Below are 19,891 nucleotides of genomic sequence, written 5' to 3'. Positions count from 1 at the left end.
AATACACATTGCGAAATTTGTTGAATTTTAGAATGAACTGTTGTTGTTGTTGTTATGGTCTTCAGTCCTGAGACTGGTTTGATGCAGCTCTCCATGCTACTCTATCCTGCGCAAGCTTCTTCATCTCCCAGTACCTACTGCAACCTACATCCTTCTGAATCTGCTTAGTGTATTCATCTCTTGGTCTCCCCCTACGATTTTTACCATCCACGCTGCCCTCCAATACTAAATTGGTGATCCCTTGATGCCTCAGAACATGTCCTACCAACCGATCCCTTCTTCTGGTCAAGTTGTGCCACAAACTTCTCTTCTCCCCAATCCTATTCAATACTTCCTCATTAGTTATGTGATCTACCCATCTAATCTTCAGCATTCTTCTGTAGCACCACATTTCGAAAGCTTCTATTCTCTTCTGGTCAAAACTATTTATCGTCCATGTTTCACTTCCATACATGGCTACACTCCATACAAATACTTTCAGAAATGCCTTCCTGACACTTAAATCTATACTTGATGTTAACAAATTTCTCTTCAGAAACGCTTTCCTTGCCATTGCCAGTCTACATTTTATATCCTCTCTACTTCGACCATCATCAGTTATTTTGCTCCCCAAATAGCAAAACTCCTTTACTACTTTAAGTGTCTCATTTCCTAATCTAATACCCTCAACATCACCCGACTTAATTCGACTACATTCCATTATCCTCGTTTTGCTTTTGTTGATGTTCATCTTATATCCTCCTTTCAAGACACTATCCATTCGGTTCAACTGCTCTTCCAAGTCCTTTGCTGTCTCTGACAGAATTACAATGTCATCGGCGAACCTCAACGTTTTTATTTCTTCTCCATGGATTTTAATACCTACTCCGAATTTTTCTTTTGTTTCCTTCACTGCTTGCTCAATATACCGATTAAATAACATCGGGGAGAGGCTACATCCCTGTCTCACTCCCTTCCCAACCACTGCTTCCCTTTCATGCCCCTCGACTCTTATAACTGCCATCTGGTTTCTGTACAAATTGTAAATAGCCTTTCGCTCCCTGTATTTTACCCCTGCCACCTTTAGAATTTGAAAGAGAGTATTCCAGTCAACATTGTCAAAAGCTTTCTCTAAGTCTACAAATGCTAGAAACGTAGGTTTGCCTTTCCTTAATCTTTCTTCTAAGATAAGTCGTAAGGTCAGTATTGCCTCACGTGTTCCAGTATTTCTACGGAATCCAAACTGATCTTCCCCGAGGTCGGCTTCTACCAGTTTTTCCATTCGTCTGTAAGGAATTCGTGTTAGTATTTTGCAGCTGTGGCTTATTAAACTGATTGTTCGATAATTTTCACATCTGTCAACACCTGCATTCTTTCGGATTGGAATTATTATATTCTTCTTGAAGTCTGAGGGTATTTCGCCTGTTTCATACATCTTGCTCACCAGATGGTAGAGTTTTGTCAGGACTGGCTCTCCCAAGGCCGTCAGTAGTTCCAATGGAATGTTGTCTATTCCGGGAGCCTTGTTTCGACTCAGGTCTTTCAGTGCTCTGTCAAACTCTTCACACAGTATCGTATCTCCCATTTCATCTTCATCTACATCCTCTTCCATTTCCATAATATTGTCCTCAAGTTCATCGCCCGTGTATAGACCCTCTATATACTCCTTCCACCTTTCTGCTTTCCCTTCTTTGCTTAGAACTGGGTTTCCATCTGAGCTCTTGATGTTCATACAAGTGGTTCTCTTATCTCCAAAGGTCTCTTTAATTTTCCTGTAGGCAGTATCTATCTTACCCCTAGTGAGATAAGCCTCTACATCCTTACATTTGTCCTCTAGCCATCCCTGCTTAGCTATTTTGCACCTCCTGTCGATCTCATTTTTGAGACGTTTGTATTCCTTTTTGCTTGCTTCACTTACTGCATTTTTATATTTTCTCCTTTCATCAATTAAATTCAATATTTCTTCTGTTACCCAAGGATTTCTACTAGCCCTCGTCTTTTTTCCTACTTGATCCTTCACTACTTCATCCCTCAAAGCTACCCATTCTTCTTCTACTGTATTTCTTTCCCCCATTCCTGTCAATTGTTCCCTTATGCTCTCCCTGAAACTCTGTACAACCTCTGGTTCTTTCAGTTTATCCAGGTCCCATCTCCTTAAATTCCCACCTTGCAGTTTCTTCAGTTTTAATCTACAGGTCATAACCAATAGATTGTGGTCAGAGTCCACATCTGCCCCTGGAAATGTCTTACAATTTAAAACCTGGTTCCTAAATCTCTGTCTTACCATTATATAATCTATCTGATACCTTTTAGTATCTCCAGGGTTCTTCCATGTATACAACCTTCTATCATGATTCTTAAACCAAGTGTGCTCTGTGCAAAATTCTACCAGGCGGCTCCCTCTTTCATTTCTTAGCCCCAATCCATATTCACCTACTACGTTTCCTTCTCTCCCTTTTCCTACACTCGAATTTCAGTTATCCATGACTATTAAATTTTCGTCTCCCTTCACTATCTGAATAATTTCTTTTATTTCATCATACATTTCTTCAATTTCTTCGTCATCTGCAGAGCTAGTTGGCATATAAACTTGTACTACTGTAGTAGGTGTGGGCTTCGTATCTATCTTGGCCACAATAATGCGTTCACTATGCTGTTTGTAGTAGCTTACCCGCACTCCTATTTTCCTATTCATTATTAAACCTACTCCTGCATTACCCCTATTTGACTTTGTGTTTATAACCCTGTAGTCACCTGACCAGAAGTCTTGTTCCTCCTGCCACCGAACTTCACTAATTCCCACTATATCTAACTTTAACCTATCCATTTCCCTTTTTAAATTTTCTAACCAACCTGCCCGATTAAGGGATCTGACATTCCACGCTCCGATCCGTAGAACGCCAGTTTTCTTTCTCCTGATAACGACATCCTCTTGAGTAGTCCCCGCCCGGAGATCCGAATGGGGGACTATTTTACCTCCGGGGTATTTTACCCAAGAGGACGCCATCATCATTTAATCATACAGTAAAGCTGCATGCCCTCGGGAAAAATTACGGCCGTAGTTTCCCCTTGCTTTCAGCCGTTCGCAGTACCAGCACAGCAAGGCCGTTTTGGTTATTGTTACAAGGCCAGATCAGTGAATCATCCAGACTGTTGCCCTTGCAACTACTGAAAAGGCTGCTGCCCCTCTTCAGGAACCATACGTTTGTCTGGCCTCTCAACAGATACCCCTCCGTTGCGGTTGTACCTACGGTACGGCTATCTGTATCGCTGAGGCACGCAAGCCTCCCCACCAACGGCAAGGTCCATGGTTCATGGGGGGAGAATGAACTGACCATCCACAAAAAAAAAAACGTCGATAGTCCACGGTGTGCTTTGGTGTTGTCCCATTATGTGAATATGTACATTATGTTGCAATGGTGGCAAGAGAAAAGAACCATTAAATAAACAAGTGAAGTAATGAAAGAAGAAGAAGCAAAAATTAAAGCAAAAATTAACGGATTGCAATATCAGGAGGGCGGTGCTGCCTGCTTGCCACATCTGCATTTGACAAGGCTTTACGTGTGCCTACAAAACGGGCAACTTATTGAGTATGTGGCCTGCAAGAAGGAACTAAGGTTGACTACCAGTTAGCCACAATCATTCGACTCACTGAAACGTCAATCACGAAGTTATTTTAATCGAAGTATAAGCGATGTAAGTTTTTGTTGCAGGGTATTTTGGAAAGGTGGCTTCGAAATTACGTGGAAGAAGACAGGGCAGACTACAGCACTCTGGATCTAGATCTTATCAATGTTCCTCTCTGTAGGGGCGCTGGCGGATCCTCGTGTTCTGTCGTGTTGTAAAATCCTCCTCACTGTAATTAGCAAAAAAGGTAGTCCCTCCTGTCGACGCTTCGCAATCGTTGAGTGAGGCTTCAGCTTCAATGTAGCCCCCGTCGTCGATCTGGGACTGTAGTACGGCTTCATACAGGTGACATTGTGTCCATTACTTCGAGTCGTATTGCATAGCAAGAATCAAGCAATAGAAGCTTTTTCACGTGTATGATAAAGATCAAAAGTCAAAGAGTAATTATGTTTTCCACTGAGTAAATATTTTTCTCTAATTAGAGAAATATTCTTCAGAGCAATAGGTACCTAGATCTACACGCTTTCTGAAGTGGCCTATATTCTTCCTGAGAGTTCAAGCTATCTCCATACGACATTTCATCGAAATCTGTAAGTGGGTTACTCGTGAAAACGTAACAGAGTTACTTTTGAATTTATAATTTTAATATGGATAAAATTTTCAAATACGTGTTCTTGAACAGTAATGTTTAAGGTTAGTGTTTATGACTAAATGTTTCATTTACATATTTTGCACAAAATTTATTTGGTTGATGAAATATAGGCTATAGTTGCGTAAACAGGACTCCATTCCGCTGCCTAAACCGGACCCCTCATGTTTTCACGTATAAAGTTTGCCTGTATTACTGTTCACTCTTATTCTCTTGGAATTACACTCTGATCAGAAATATCCGAACACCTGGCTGAAAATGACTCAAAAGTAAGTGGCGCCCTCGATAGGTAATGCTGGAATTCAGTATGGTGTTGGCCCACCCTTAGCTATCAAGACAGCTTCCACTCTCTCATGCATACGTTCAATCAGGTGTTGGGAAGATTCTTGGGGAATGGCAGCCTGTTCTTCACGGAGCGCTGCACTAAGGAGAGGTATGGATGCCGGACGGTAAGGCCTGGCAGGACGTCGGCGTTCCAAAACAGCTCAAAGCTGTTCTATAGGATTCAGGTCAGGACTGTGCAGATCAGTCCCTTACAGGGATCTGGTCGTCGTGTAACCACTACGCAACAGGCCGTGCATTATGAACAGGTGCTCCATCGTGTTGAAAGATTCAATCGTCATCCCGAATTGCTCTTCAGCAGTGGGAAGCAAGATGGTGCTTAAAAAATTAATGTAGGCCTGTGCTGTGATAGTACCACGCAAAACAAGGGGTGCAAGCCCCTCTATGAACCGGTCGGAGTGGCCGAGCGGTTCTAGGCGCTACAAACTGGAACCGCGTGACCGCTACGGTTGCAGGTTCGAATCCTGCCTAGGGCATGGATGTGTGTGATGTCCTTAGGTTAGTTCGGTTTAAGTAGTTCTAAGTTCTAGGCGACTGATGACCTGAGAAGTTAAGTCCCTTAGTACTCAGAGCCATTTGAACCCCTCCATGAAAAATACGACTACACCATAACCAGATCGCCTCCGAATTTTACTGTTGGCACTACACACGCTGAAAGTATTTGTATTTTTTTGTAATTCGATTCTGGTGAAAGAAAGTACGTATAGAGTGCTCCAACCTATGCTAGAGCTAGCTGCGAAAACACAATGAAACTTCGTGTAATGGTTTTGGAGTTTCTTGTCTGAGAAGATTCCAGAAAAACTTTAAATCACTACGTCTCTCTCTCTCTCTTCCGTGATCTCACTCTGGTGAACTTATAACACTCCCGTCTGCTACTGCTATACCATAACCTTAAAGTAGGGGACAGTTTGCAAAACAGAACTATTTTGCTATAGCAATTATGGTATAAAGCAACAGATCTGTGTTACCCTCTGAGAGGAATTTTGTTATGTTGACCGTGTTGTTCCTAACGGAGGTGGCTTATCGGAAATGAAAGTCAGAATTACGTTAATATTTGAACAGTAACAAACGAAATTTTGTTTATCTGCACTGTTTAATTGATAAAGAAAACGGTCGCCAGCCTAACTAGGCAAGAGAATGATTAACATTCTCGTTCAAGAATATAGGTATCAGTAACTATAACGGACAAAACACAACCTAGACTTGGCCACATGCGACTGCAATGAACGCCGACACACATATGTTTTAAGGTTGAAGCTAACAACTGAAGCAGCACAAAAACTATTTGCAAAATTATAACACGTACAGAAAAACACTATCACTTTCAGGGTTTACACAAACTGAGTGGTCTTTCTACTGTTAATATGCACACAAGAGAGATAAACACTTAGTGATCATGAACATATAATTTCCTACTATGCAGTTTTCTACTTTTACTACCGTGAAACATAAAATTAACATTAATGTAAGATACTGACCCACTTTCTGATATTAACAACAGGCAGTAGTGTGATTATTTACTAAGCAAAACTCTATAAGCCACTGTCTTGAGAAATTTTAATTTGAAGTTGGCAATAACACTTTAATAAGCAGTTTTACTAGGAAAATTATTTCAGCAAGCATCATTAACTTTAACTTTCTCTTTACTTTGTTCAAAGGGCATCAATTAGAAAACTGGATTTCAATGTACTTTCAGTAAGGACACTCGGTAATCACTTTACTTCAAACGGAGAGGACCCTGAGAGGTGTTATGATGTGTAAAATCAGGGTAGGTACATAAATTCAGATATGAATTACCTTATATTTCAGCACATTAGCACATCCATTAAGCTGATCCTTCACTGTACATCATTATAGTATTACGTAGCAATGATTGCGCAACGTGGTGGCAACTGCCTGTTGGTAGGTGGAATTGTAGCAGAATTGCTGGCTCCGTTATTTCTTGGTGGCGGTGATAGATACAAACTCCAGAATAGTTCCAGCTATTTATCCATCCATCCGAGGCCTTGGAAAGAAGCAGGAAAAGCCTCTCTCTGAATCAGCACAATATGCACCTTTATAATGGCAGTGCACGGACTCGTAGCTCGTCTCCGACTGCTGGCTCGTCCCCGACTGACTATCAGTTCCACCTTTTCCACCTAGGCCAACCACAATTTGCGCGCGCTACACAGTTCCGTTCCCGAGGGGAACCACTACACCTTTTACATACAGAATAACTAAGAGCCCTAAGTGAGGATCAGCAATTTACATAACAGCAAACAAATACATTAAATAAAACAAAACATTTACACATACTGACATCTCTACAAAAAATTATTCACACAAAATTACAATCATATACAGTAAGTTTTGTTCCCTCCAAATGGGACAAAGCATTTACAGTACAGATACACTACTTTGCATTGAAACAAACCACGACATCAAAGTTTTAACAAAGAAAAGAGTATACAATTTTGTGTTATCTATTCAATCAAAAACATTTACAGGTTCTTAACGATGTAAAATGTATCTAAAAAAAATGAATGAGTACAGCATTAGAGCTATGGTGTTACAAACTAGAGTCTACACGGTGTCAAAAGCTATGCTCATGTTACATGTAAAAACTCCACGAAAATTCGTGTTGTAGATTTGGAGCAGCGTGTTCAGACAGACATACAGACACAGCACTTTTCCACATTTGCTATTAGTATGTATATAGACCGAATTACGTTTGCTTAAGAGGTTAGGCAAACGCCATTTCCAGCCGATTACCTGTCCCACTGGGATTCGGCGCTACGCAGTGATCGGTATGACCCAGACTCATTGTGTTTTATTCTTCCACAGTAAGTCGTTCTTCCTTTTCTTAAAACATGAACCCAAATCACATCATCCACTGCTCTCAACACATTGTTCCAACATATACCTTTGAAGTAGGTATGTCAGAATCTGCAATTCTGTGATATTCTGTTCTGGAAATTGATCTTTTGCTGTCTCTCACTGCAGTTGTGGACGGCAATGTAATTTCCGGGATGTGTAGCAAACATCTACATCTACATCTACATCCATACTCCGCAAGCCACCTGACGGTGTGTGGCGGAGGGTACCTTGAGTACCTCTATCGGTTCTCCCTTCTATTCCAGTCTCGTATTGTTCGTGGAAAGAAGGATTGTCGGTATGCCTCTGTGTGGGCCCTAATCTCTCTGATTTTATCCTCATGGTCTCTTTGCGAGATATACGTAGGAGGGAGCAATATACTGCTTGACTCTTCGGTGAAGGTATGTTCTCGAAACTTTGACAAAAGCCCGTACCGAGCTACTGAGCGTCTCTCCTGCAGAGTCTTCCACTGGAGTTTATCTATTATCTCCGTAACGCTTTCGCGATTACTAAATGATCCTGTAACGAAGCGCGCTGCTCTCCGTTGGATCTTCTCTATATCCTCTATCAACCCTATCTGGTACGGATCCCACACTGCTGAGCAGTATTCAAGCAGTGGGCGAACAAGCGTACTGTAACCTACTTCCTTTGTTTTCGGATTGCATTTCCTTAGGATTCTTCCAATCAATCTCAGTCTGGCATCTGTTTTACCGACGATCAACATTATATGATCATTCCATTTTAAATCACTCCTAATGCGTACTCCCAGATAATTTATGGTATTAACTGCTTCCAGTTGCTGACCTGCTATTTTGTAGCTAAATGATAAAGGATTTATCTTTCAGTGTATTCGCAGCACATTACACTTGTCTACATTGAGATTCAATTGGCATTCCCTGCACCATGCGTCAATTCGCTGCAGATCCTCCTGCATTTCAGTACAATTTTCCATTGTTACACCACAGCATCATCTGCAAAAAGCCTCAGTGAACTTCCGATGTCATCCACCAGGTCATTTATGTATATTGTGAATAGCAACGGTCGTATGACACTCCCCTGCGGCAAACCTGAAATCACTCTTACTTCGGAAGACTTCTCTCCATTGAGAATGACATGCTGCGTCCTATTATCTAGGAACTCCTCAATCCAATCACACAATTGGTCTGGTAGTCCATATGCTCTTACTTTGTTCATTAAACGACTGTGGGAAACTGTATCGAACGCCTTGCGGAAGTCAAGAAACACGGCATCTACCTGTGAACCCGTGTCTATGGCCCTCTGAGTCTCGTGGACGAATAGCGCGAGCTGGGTTTCACATTACCGTCTTTTTCGAAACCCATGCTGATTCCTACAGAGTAGATTTCTAGTCTAGATCAGAAGTCCAGTATTGTGGGCTGTGTCGTGTCCCAGATACAAACTACCAAATGGAAAGTCGGAATTAATCACAACTTGGAAGATTTATTCTGAAAACAAGGTGGTGAAAGTGCGTCTCCTGTAAAGAGTATCGCAGTAACCGCGTCGCGACTGAGAGGATTCCTGCTCCGTATTCCAGGAGGCCCACCAGATGACTCCCCCTTCCGGGCCGCGACTTAATCACATGGGGTCGCAACCTGATTGGCTCCGTCGACACCAGCGGCATTATGCTGCATCTCTTGTGGCGCCGCCACTGTGAGCACTTTGAAGTATTCCGCGCTGCTGCCTCTAGAGAGCGTTGGGACACGCTGTTTGAGAAGGCGGTGGCTGCTTCTTACATGACCGCGCTGTATGAATGCACAGCACAACAGGCTGAATCGCTGAAAATTTGTCACTTGTAGTGCGTTTAAAATTAGTTGCGACTTTTGGCAGCTCGGTACGGAGCGAGTGGAGGGATGTGCAGTTGCCAGTGTACGATGAGCACGTCAGCTGATGACAATGATGCCGGGCCTACTGGGGGCGGAGCCTGTCAGGCTGGCTTCCCCGCGTGGAAAGCAAGCCGCGCAAGCCGGCCGATCTGCGATGTTCCTCCAACAATTTTAGAGAAATTATTCGGTAATAAACTCTGATTCTCGCACATCTTATACACTCCTGGGAATGGAAAACAGAACACATTGACACCGGTGTGTCAGACCCACCATACTTGCTCCGGACACTGCGAGAGGGATGTACAAGCAATGATCACACGCACGGCACAGCGGACACACCAGGAACCGCGGTGTTGGCCGTCGAATGGCGCTAGCTGCGCAGCATTTGTGCACCGCCGCCGTCAGTGTCAGCCAGTTTGCCGTGGAATACGGAGCTCCATCGCAGTCTTTAACACTGGTAGCATGCCGCGACAGCGTGGACGTGAACCGTATGTGCAGCTGACGGACTTTGAGCGAGGGCGTATAGTGGGCATGCGGGAGACCGGGTGGACGTACCGCCGAATTGCTCAACAAGTGGGGCGTGAGGTCTCCAGAGTACATCGATGTTGTCGCCAGTGGTCGGCGGAAGGTGCACGTGCAGTCTAATCTCACGTTCGTTTGTGGACACATTGCCTCGCGTTAGACAGGTTACTTACTTACTTGTTCTGTGTACGTGTGGACGTGTTTGTTAGGTTTCCTTGTGACTCCGTTGTTCGATCTTGTTGTTGTTCGTTCTGTCCTTCATTGGTCGTGTCCATCCTCTCGTTGTGTTGTTGTTCGCGGGCCTCTCCGCGGGTCCCGCCGCGCTTTCCGTCATTTCAACCCCGCGACCATCCGGGTCGCAGTTACAAAACTACCTGGACAAATGCGTCACATCCCCTCCGCTGAGCTAACTGTCAAAAGTCGCAACTAATTGTAAAAGCAGTGTAACGAAGGTTTCATGTTGGTTGTTGAAGTTCTTAAATGAATAGTTTTAAACCACGAGCGTTTACATAATCAGCTGTCCTGAGATTTTGCCTGTGTAAACGAAGAGCACTATGGCTGTTTTAGAGGATGGCACCTTCTTTCCTCGCGAGATAGCGACGGGTAGTTGTGCCGCTGTGTACTTCTGCGATACCGATCCACCCGGATGACCCATTAGCGAGACTTCCCTCGTGTACATCTGTCCCTCCATGACACCGATTTTATTGAACTCAGAAGGTTGACGCACTGATTAAGGAGCTGAACAAGCATAATGCTCACCGTTTCTTAAATCGCTGTATTCGATTTTTCGATGTAACTTGCAACGAATATTGCGGCTGTAAAAGTGCTACAGTCCTTTTTCTAACCTATGAATGTCTAATTTCAGCATGAACTCTGTGGTGTCACCGCCAGACACCACACTTGCTAGGTGGTAGCCTTTAAATCGGCCGCGGTCCGCTAGTATACGACGGACCCGCGTGTCGCCACTGTCAGTGACTGCAGACGGAGCGACACCACACGGCAGGTCTAGAGAGACGTACTAGCACTCGCCCCCAGTTGTACGGACGACTTTGCTAGCGACTACACTGACGAAGCCTTTCTCTCATTTGCCGAGAGATAGTTAGAATAGCCTTCAGCTAAGTCCATGTCTACGACCTAGCAAGGCGCCATTAACCATTTCTAGGGAGAGTCTCACTTGTATCATCAAGAACGCTGTGTACAAATGATGGATTAAAGTTAAGTATTCCAGCAGCTACGTACTTTTCTTTATAGCATTCATTACGTATCCTGTTTCAGACCTAACGCCAGCCTGCGTGAGGTGACGCGTGCATTTCGGCCTCCTCTCTCAATTAGTGTGCGTTGTGTTGGCTAATTTGCCGACACAACAAACTCCGTCTCCAATTATCTTGCTTCGACGTAACATCCAACTATAACTTTTGGTTCAAAAGGCTCTGGGGGTACTACGGGACTTGGCATCTGGGGTCATCAGTCCTCTAGAACTTAGAACTACTTAAACTTAACTAACCTATGGACATCACACACATCCATGCCCGAGGCAGGATTCGAACCTGCGACTGTAGCGCCTAGAACCGCTCGGACACTTCGGCCGGCTATAACTTTTCTTCGTTACTTTTATGACTCACTGACTACAGGACCCTTGGTCTTTAAACGCGCCCCTCATGAATACTGTGACAACTGCAAAAATTTGAAGCTTTTTCTTCGTACCAGTCAGTCAAAATTTTCTGTATTCTAAACTCCCAAATCTCTAAATGATTGGTGTTGTCGGAAAAACCTGTAAAATTTGCTAGGACAGTGAAGGTTGTATAAATCTTGTTTCGTGTGAGACTATAACGGGCTGGGCCGGCCGTTGTGGCCGAGCGGTTCTAGGCGCTTCAGCCTGGAGCCGCGCGACCGCTACCGTCGTAGGTTCGAATCCTGCCTCGGGCATGGATGTGTGTGATGTTCTTAGGTTAGTTAGGTTTAAGTAGTTCTAAGTTCTAGGGGACTGATGACCTCAGATGTTAAGTCCCGTAGTGCGCCAGAGTCATTTGAACCAACCAAAGGGTTGTTTACTACCGCCTCTCTTGTTTAACATTTCCCCTGATGCAATTCTCAGGGAAGTGTTGGCGAAGAAAGCAAAGGGGTCGTTATAAACGGGAAGATAGCTAACAATATTAGGTTTTGCACATGTCACTGTTGTATTAGCAAATGACCTACTCACTCTCCAACACTCGATAGACAACTTCGTCCAGCGCAGTGAATAGTTTGGCCTGTTTCCGAACAGTTCCTAGACCAAAGTTGTAATATTCTCTAAGAGAAGATTCCAAGTTAATGAAATAACAGTGAACAAGTGTCCTCCTTGAAGTACTTGGGTACTGTGATGCATAAGCTGTGTGACTGCGAGAAAGAGGTCAGATCTAGAATAGAACAGGTCAGGAGACAATTTATTAGGATGAAAAAAAGTGTTCATAACATCGGATCTTAGCCAGCAACTGATGCAAATGATTCTGAGCCTGTGAATGATTAGCTGGTATGTGTACTCCATTTTCCTCTATGGATGCGAAATCTGGACCCTTGACCTGTACCTAGAGAAACGAATTGATGTATAAGAAACTATCAGTCTTGTTTCCGGTAATGAAACCAACCTTTACCTAGGTTTCAGCCCAAATAATAGAGCTTCTTCAGAATCTATAATTTGTCTAAGAGAGCATGGTCTAGAAATAAAACTAAAACAGCCTGAACAAGTATCCTCCTTGAAGTACTTGGGAACTAACATGGATAAGCAGTGTGTGTTGACTTAGTACTTACGTACCGGATTTTTAAAATGTGACTACGCCTATTCAGGCTGTTTTAGTTTTATTTCTAGACCATGCTCTCTTAGACCAATTATAGATTCAGATATATCTTCTGAAGAAGGCTCAATTATTTGGACTGAAACCTAGGTAAAGGTCGGTTTCATTACCGGAACCGAGGCTGACAGTTTCTTATACCATCCTGGAAATGGAAAAAAGAACACATTGACACCGGTGTGTCAGATCCACCATACTTGCTCCGGACACTGCGAGAGGGCTGTACAAGCAATGATCACACGCACGGCACAGCGGATACACCAGGAACCGCGGTGCAGCGACGCACGGGTGCACGCCAAGACCGTAGGATCCTACGCAGTGCCGTAGGGGGCCGCACCGCCACTTCCCAGCAAATTAGGGACACTGTTGCTCCTGGGGTATCGGCGAGGACCATTCGCAACCGTCTCCATAAAGCTGGGCACTGTCCCGCACACCGTTAGGCCGTCTTCCGCTCACGCCCCAACATCGTGCAGCCCGCCTCCAGTGGTGTCGCGACAGGCGTGAATGGAGGGACGAATGGAGACGTGTCGTCTTCAGCGATGAGAATCGCTTCTGCCTTGGTGCCAATGATGGTCGTATGCGTGTTTGGCGCCGTGCAGGTGAGCGCCACAATCAGGACTACATACGACCGAGGCACACAGGGCCAACACCCGGCATCATGGTGTGGGGAGCGATCTCCTACACTGGTCGTACACCACTGGTGATCGTCGACGGGACACTGAATAGTGCACGGTACATCCAAACCGTCATCGAACCCATCGTTCTACCATTCCTAGACCGGCAAGGGAACTTGCTGTTCCAACAGGACAATGCACGTCCGCATGTATCCCGTGCCACCCAACGTGCTCTAGAAGGTGTAAGTCAACTACCCTGGCCAGCAAGATTTCCGGATCTGTCCCCCACTGAGCATGTTTGGGACTGGATGAAGCGTCGTCTCACGCGGTCTGCACGTCCAGCACGAACGCTGGTCCAACTGAGGCGCCAGGTGGAAATGGCATGGCAAGCCGTTCCACAGGACTACATCCAGCATCTCTACGATCGTCTCCATGGGAGAATAGCAGCTTGCATTGCTGCGAAAGGTGGATATACACTGTACTAGTGCCGACATTGTGCATGCTCTGTTGCCTGTGTCTATGTGCCTGTGGTTCTGTCAGTGTGATCATGTGATGTATCTGACCCCAGGAATGTGTCAATAAAGTTTCCCCTTCCTGGGACAATGAATTCACGGTGTTCTTATTTCAATTTCCAGGAGTGTATATTAGATTATCACGATCACTGTGCTGCAATGTTGAAAGTACGAAGAAGAATTGATGCTTTTGAAATGAATCTGTATTGTCGTCTCTTACGCATAACTTGGGTGCTGAAAAATTCAGACGAAGAAGTCCTTCATCGGATGAAAATGTGGGGTTCTGCCCACTCGTCTCTTACAGAGTGCCTAAAGGATGCTTCCTTCTGGGATAGCTATACAATAATTCAAGTAAATCACATTAATAGTTCTTATTGCAATAAAGAAGACTGGAAATACGTTGGATTTAGAAACAAGTTGTCGCAAGCGAAGGGCGACGTGCAAACAGTCAGTGTTCTTCACTATATACAATGTCCATGTAAGCATTCACACCTGCTCATAAGCCTCTGCTATCGTTAGTGTCAGGTCTCTCCTAGGCCTCTTTGCTAGTGTCCGTCTTCTACTCTCCGTTCTCGGCTGTTAGGAGCGGTGCTTATATTCTCTTTGTGGTGTCACCGCCAGACACCACACTTGCTAGGTGGTAGCTTTTAAACCGGCCGCGGTCCGCTAGTATACGACGGACCCGCGTGTCGCCACTGTCAGTGATTGCAGACCGAGCGCCACCACACGGCAGGTCTAGAGACAGATCCTAGCACTCGCCCCAGTTGTACGGACGACTTTGCTAGCGAAGCTACACTGACAAATACGCTCTCATTTGCCGAGACGATAGTTAGCATAGCCTTCAGCTACGTCATTTGCTACGACCTAGCAAGGCGCCATTATCAACAGATATTTAACTAGTGATGCCTGTACCGTCAGACCGATGTTCTCCAATTATGGATTAAAGTTAAGTATTCAAGCAACTACGTACTTTATTTACTAGACTCAACTCCTTTAACTGTTCCAGACCTCACGCCAGTCTGCGTGAGCTTAACGCGTGCATTTCGGCCTCCTCTAGCAACACGGTGTTGGCTCTTCTGCCAACACTACACTCTTCGTCTAGGGCGCTCCTCTTGTGGCGCAGTCCTAGTCAGCGAACTATTGGCTGACGTCGTCTCACAGCCTTCTCTCCTCTTGCGTTCTTCATATTTGTGCCGTAGCTTGTCGATACGCCGGAACAGAAAAAGCAAAAATAAGTATAGCTCACTATAAAACAAAGGAAAACACAATACCTAAGACACATTATAAGAGGCGAAAGATGCCAGTTGTTACAACTCGCCACTGAACGGAAAATGCAAGGGTGAAGGCCTGATGGAAGAAGAAGGAACACATTACTGAAGGACATTCGGAGATGGTACAGTTCCACGTCGGATTATGCCTTCATGCTGTGACACGGCATCCAGACGTGGACCGCCGACATTGCTCAAGAGAGGGCACCTTAAGATGGGGCCAACAGGAAGAAACTCCTTCTGTTAATCAAGCTGTGCTCATTTACACAGCCGGCCGGGGTGGACGAGCGGTTCTAGGCGGTACAGTCTGGAACCGCGCGACCGCTGCGGTAGCAGGTTCGGATCCTGCCTCGGGCATGGATGTGTGTGATGTCCTTAGGTTAGTTAGGTTTAAGTAGTTCTACGTTCTAGAGGACTGATGACCTCGGAAGTTAAGTCCCATAGTGCTCAGAGCCTTTGAACCATTTACACAGAAAGAAATTATACTGAAACGCCACCCTTAGAAGAATTTTGAATGACTGTGCTGGTAAACTTCTACGTTATTTGATACTAAGACAGCTGAGTAAACCTGAACGTACTCAGACAGTTCTCTCTTTACTTATTCCGATCATCACTAAACTGACACACAATATTTTTTTAGCGCAACGCAATCTGACTTTGAAAAACCCCTACAAAAAATGGCCCTTAATAACAATAACCTATACCTTCAAAAATCTTCGTTACTCGAACTACTGCAGTAGAGTGAGCGCCAATACTGACAGCTAAATAAAAGATTCTAACTACGGAAGGCACTAACTATTGATAGGCATAGTCAGCAAATTAAAGATATTGATAGAGAACAAACAATGTATTTACCTTAATAGCGTTCAAGAGTCATAATATATATATACACTCCTGGAAATGGAAAAAAGAACACATTGACACCGGTGTGTCAGACCCACCATACTTGCTCCGGACACTGCGAGAGGGCTGTACAAGCAATGATCACACGCACGGCACAGCGGACACACCAGGAACCGCGGTGTTGGCCGTCGAATGGCGCTAGCTGCGCTGCTTTTGTGCACCGCCGCCGGCAGTGTCAGCCAGTTTGCCGTGGCATACGGAGCTTCATCGCAGTCTTTAACACTGGTAGCATGCCGCGACAGCGTGGACGTGAACCGTATGTGCAGTTGACGGACTTTGAGCGAGGGCGTATAGTGGGCATGCAGGAGGCCGGGTGGACGTACCGCCGAATTGCTCACCACGTGGGGGGGTGAGGTCTCCACAGTACATCGATGTTGTCGCCAGTGGTCGGCGGAAGGTGCACGTGCCCGTCGACCTGGGACCGGACCGCAGCGACGCACGGATGCACGCCAAGACCGTAGGATCCTACGCAGTGCCGTAGGGGACCGCACCGCCACTTCCCAGCAAATTAGGGACACTGTTGCTCCTGGGGTATCGGCGAGGACCATTCGCAACCGTCTCCATGAAGCTGGGCTACGGTCCCGCACACCGTTTGGCCGTCTTCCGCTCACGCCCCAACATCGTGCAGCCCGCCTCCAGTGGTGTCGCGACAGGCGTGAATGGAGGGACGAATGGAGACGTGTCGTCTTCAGCGATGAGAGTCGCTTCTGCCTTGGTGCCAATGATGGTCGTATGCGTGTTTGGCACCGTGCAGGTGAGCGTCACAATCAGGACTGCATACGACCGAGGCACACAGGGCCAACACCCGTCATCATGGTGTGGGGAGCGATCTCCTACACTGGCCGTACACCACTGGTGATCGTCGAGGGGACACTGAATAGTGCACGGTACATCCAAACCGTCATCGAACCCATCGTTTTACCATTCCTAGACCGGCAAGGGAACTTGCTGTTCCAACAGGACAATGCACGTCCGCATGTATCCTGTGCCACCCAACGCGCTCTAGAAGGTGTAAGTCAACTACCCTGGCCAGCAAGACCTCCGGATCTGTCCCCCATTGAGCATGTTTGGGACTGGATGAAGCGTCGTCTCACGCGGTCTGCACGTCCAGCACGAACGCTGGTCCAACTGAGGCGCCAGGTGGAAATGGCATGGCAAGCCGTTCCACAGGACTACATCCAGCATCTCTACGATCGTCTCCATGGGAGAATAGCAGCCTACATTGCAGCGAAAGGTGGATATACACTGTACTAGTGCCGACATTGTGCATGCTCTGTTGCCTGTGTCTATGTGCCTGTGGTTCTGTCAGTGTGATCATGTGATGTATCTGACCCCAGGAATGTGTCAATAAAGTTTCCCCTTCCTGGGACAATGAATTCACGGTGTTCTTATTTCAATTTCCAGGAGTGTATATATCAATTCATGACAAGCCTCTTTACAAATTTCCTTTTTCTGGCGGACACACGTCTAGATCGTCCGCTTACAGTAAACTCTCAAAACTCCAGCATCTCTCTCTCCACATCCACCACTGCTGGCTGCTCACCTCCAACTGCCCAACGCTATCTGCTGTTCACATTCAACTGCCCAACACTAGACAAGCGAATATTCCAACAATGAGTCCAACCAGTCACAGACTGCACACAGTACAGTCAGTGATTTTCGTACAGAGCGCTACGTGGCGTTACCAACGTAAAAACCTAAACAGCCTACTTACAATAGATCGAAATAATCAGCAACATATTGCTTGAAGGAAATGTAATTTCTTAACCGGTTTCGGTTGAGAAGATCATGACTATCGCATTATTTGTGAGTGTCAGCAACAAGATGTATGCAACATACTGCTGCACATGAACCACGTGACCACAGCAAAATGCTGCATGAATCTTACTGCTCACACTCGCAAATAATGCGGTAATTATAGTCTTCTGATGAACGGCACCAAGTGCACGAAACCAGTTAAGACATTAAATTTCTTTCATGCAACTTTCTGCTCTTTATTTCGATGTATTTAACTAAGGTTGCTGAAGAAGACAGGTAAACTATTCGAAAGAAATTCATTTCTGGAACATCAATCAGGTACTTCACTAACACAATGTTTACTGAAATTTTTTATGCATACAGTGACGTATTGGATCTCCAAAAACGAGTTCTTCATAATGTAATGAATGTGTGGAGCATTGCTTGCCAAAAAATTATTTAACAAGCTTAATTTTAAAATAGATACACTCGCTACACACGGTTCGGGCTTTCTCGATAGTCAATGAATCTTTTCATTGATATCTGAAAAACTTTACTTTGCTGCAGATAGTTTTATGACGAGTAGTCCTCCATATTTTAGCAACTATGGAAATCCCTCCACGACGAGTATTTATACAAACGCGGTATTTTATGCATTTTTATGATTTTTGTTGCATATCGAAAATACAAGAAAATCAAGTGTGTTCCTTCGTAGAGAGTGGAGTAAATGCCAAAATACAGACCTACAAATGCATTCCGATTCCGCCTTGTTTCTACAGTAAACTCTGGACAAGGAAACAGCGGTTATACGTTACTACTAAACGGCTATTCCGATAGCTCCATATTTGCGAAGCTTCTGAACGAGATTACTTAGTTGCGATTCATATTCAACAATGTCTATTGAACAAAAGCTGTAACAACACATCTTCAGAAGTGTCATTAGTCAAGAAATGATTCTTACGTAGTGTCCTGATAAATGGTACGCTTGTATCAGAAACCTATACAATCAAGTACTCCGTTTTCTAGTGTTCTAGAGGTGAATAGTGTTTCTGGCACCACTCCAAACAATAGACAAGCAATTTACCGCATGAATTACGGAACATGGAGCCATTCGACCAACAGATTACTAGCGGCTATCAGAATTACAGTCGCCCTAGATCGGCGTATCGGTTCCGTCATTGAATGCTCCTAGGGAGATATTTACCATCAAATAATGTGCCAGGTAGATATGAAAATACAGGGTGATTCAAAAAGAATACCACAACTTTAAAAATGTGTATTTAATGAAAGAAACATAATATAACCTTCTGTTATACATCATTACAAAGAGTATTTAAAAAGTTTTTTTTTCACTCAAAAACAAGTTCAGAGATGTTCAATATGGCCCCCTCCAGAGACTCGAGCAATATCAACCCGATACTCCAACTCATTCCACACTCTCTGTAGCATATCAGGCGTAACAGTTTAGATAGCTGCTGTTATTTCTCGTTTCAAATCATCAATGGTGGCTGGGAGTGGTGGCCGAAACACAATATCCTTAACATACCCCCATAAGAAAAAATCGCAGGGGGTAAGATCAGGGCTTCTTAGAGGCCAGTGATGAAGTGCTCTGTCACGGGCTGCCTGGCGGCCGATCCATCGCCTCGGGTAGTTGACGTTCAGGTGCTTGAACCAATTTCAGACGATAAGGTTTCATAACTATCCTTTTTCGTAGGACTCTCCATACAATTGGTTGTGGAATTTGCAGCTCTCTGCTAGCTCTGCGAGTCGATTTTCCTGGGCTGCGAACAAATGCTTGCTGGATGCGTACTACATTTTCATCACTCGTTCTCGGCCGTCCAGAACTTTTCCCTTTGCACAAACACCCATTCTCTGTAAACTGTTTATACCAACGTTTAATACACCACCTATCAGGAGGTTTAACACCATACTTCGTTCGAAATGCACGCTGAACAACTGTCGTCGATTCACTTCTGCCGTACTCAATAACACAAAAAGCTTTCTGTTGAGCGGTCGCCATCTTAGCATCAACTGACGCTAACGCCTAGTCAACAGCGCCTCAAGCGAACAAATGTACAACTAAATGAAACTTTATAGCTCCCTTAATTCGCCGACAGATAGTGCTTAGCTCTGCCTTTTGTCGTTGCAGAGTTTTAAATTCCTAAAGTTGTGGTATTCTTTTTGAATCACCCTGTACAATTGTTTGAGAAATACTA

Source organism: Schistocerca cancellata, chromosome 1 (genome assembly GCF_023864275.1).
Source record: "Schistocerca cancellata isolate TAMUIC-IGC-003103 chromosome 1, iqSchCanc2.1, whole genome shotgun sequence".
Lineage (NCBI taxonomy): Eukaryota > Metazoa > Arthropoda > Insecta > Orthoptera > Acrididae > Schistocerca > Schistocerca cancellata.
Note: the sequence above shows the minus strand (reverse complement) of the source record.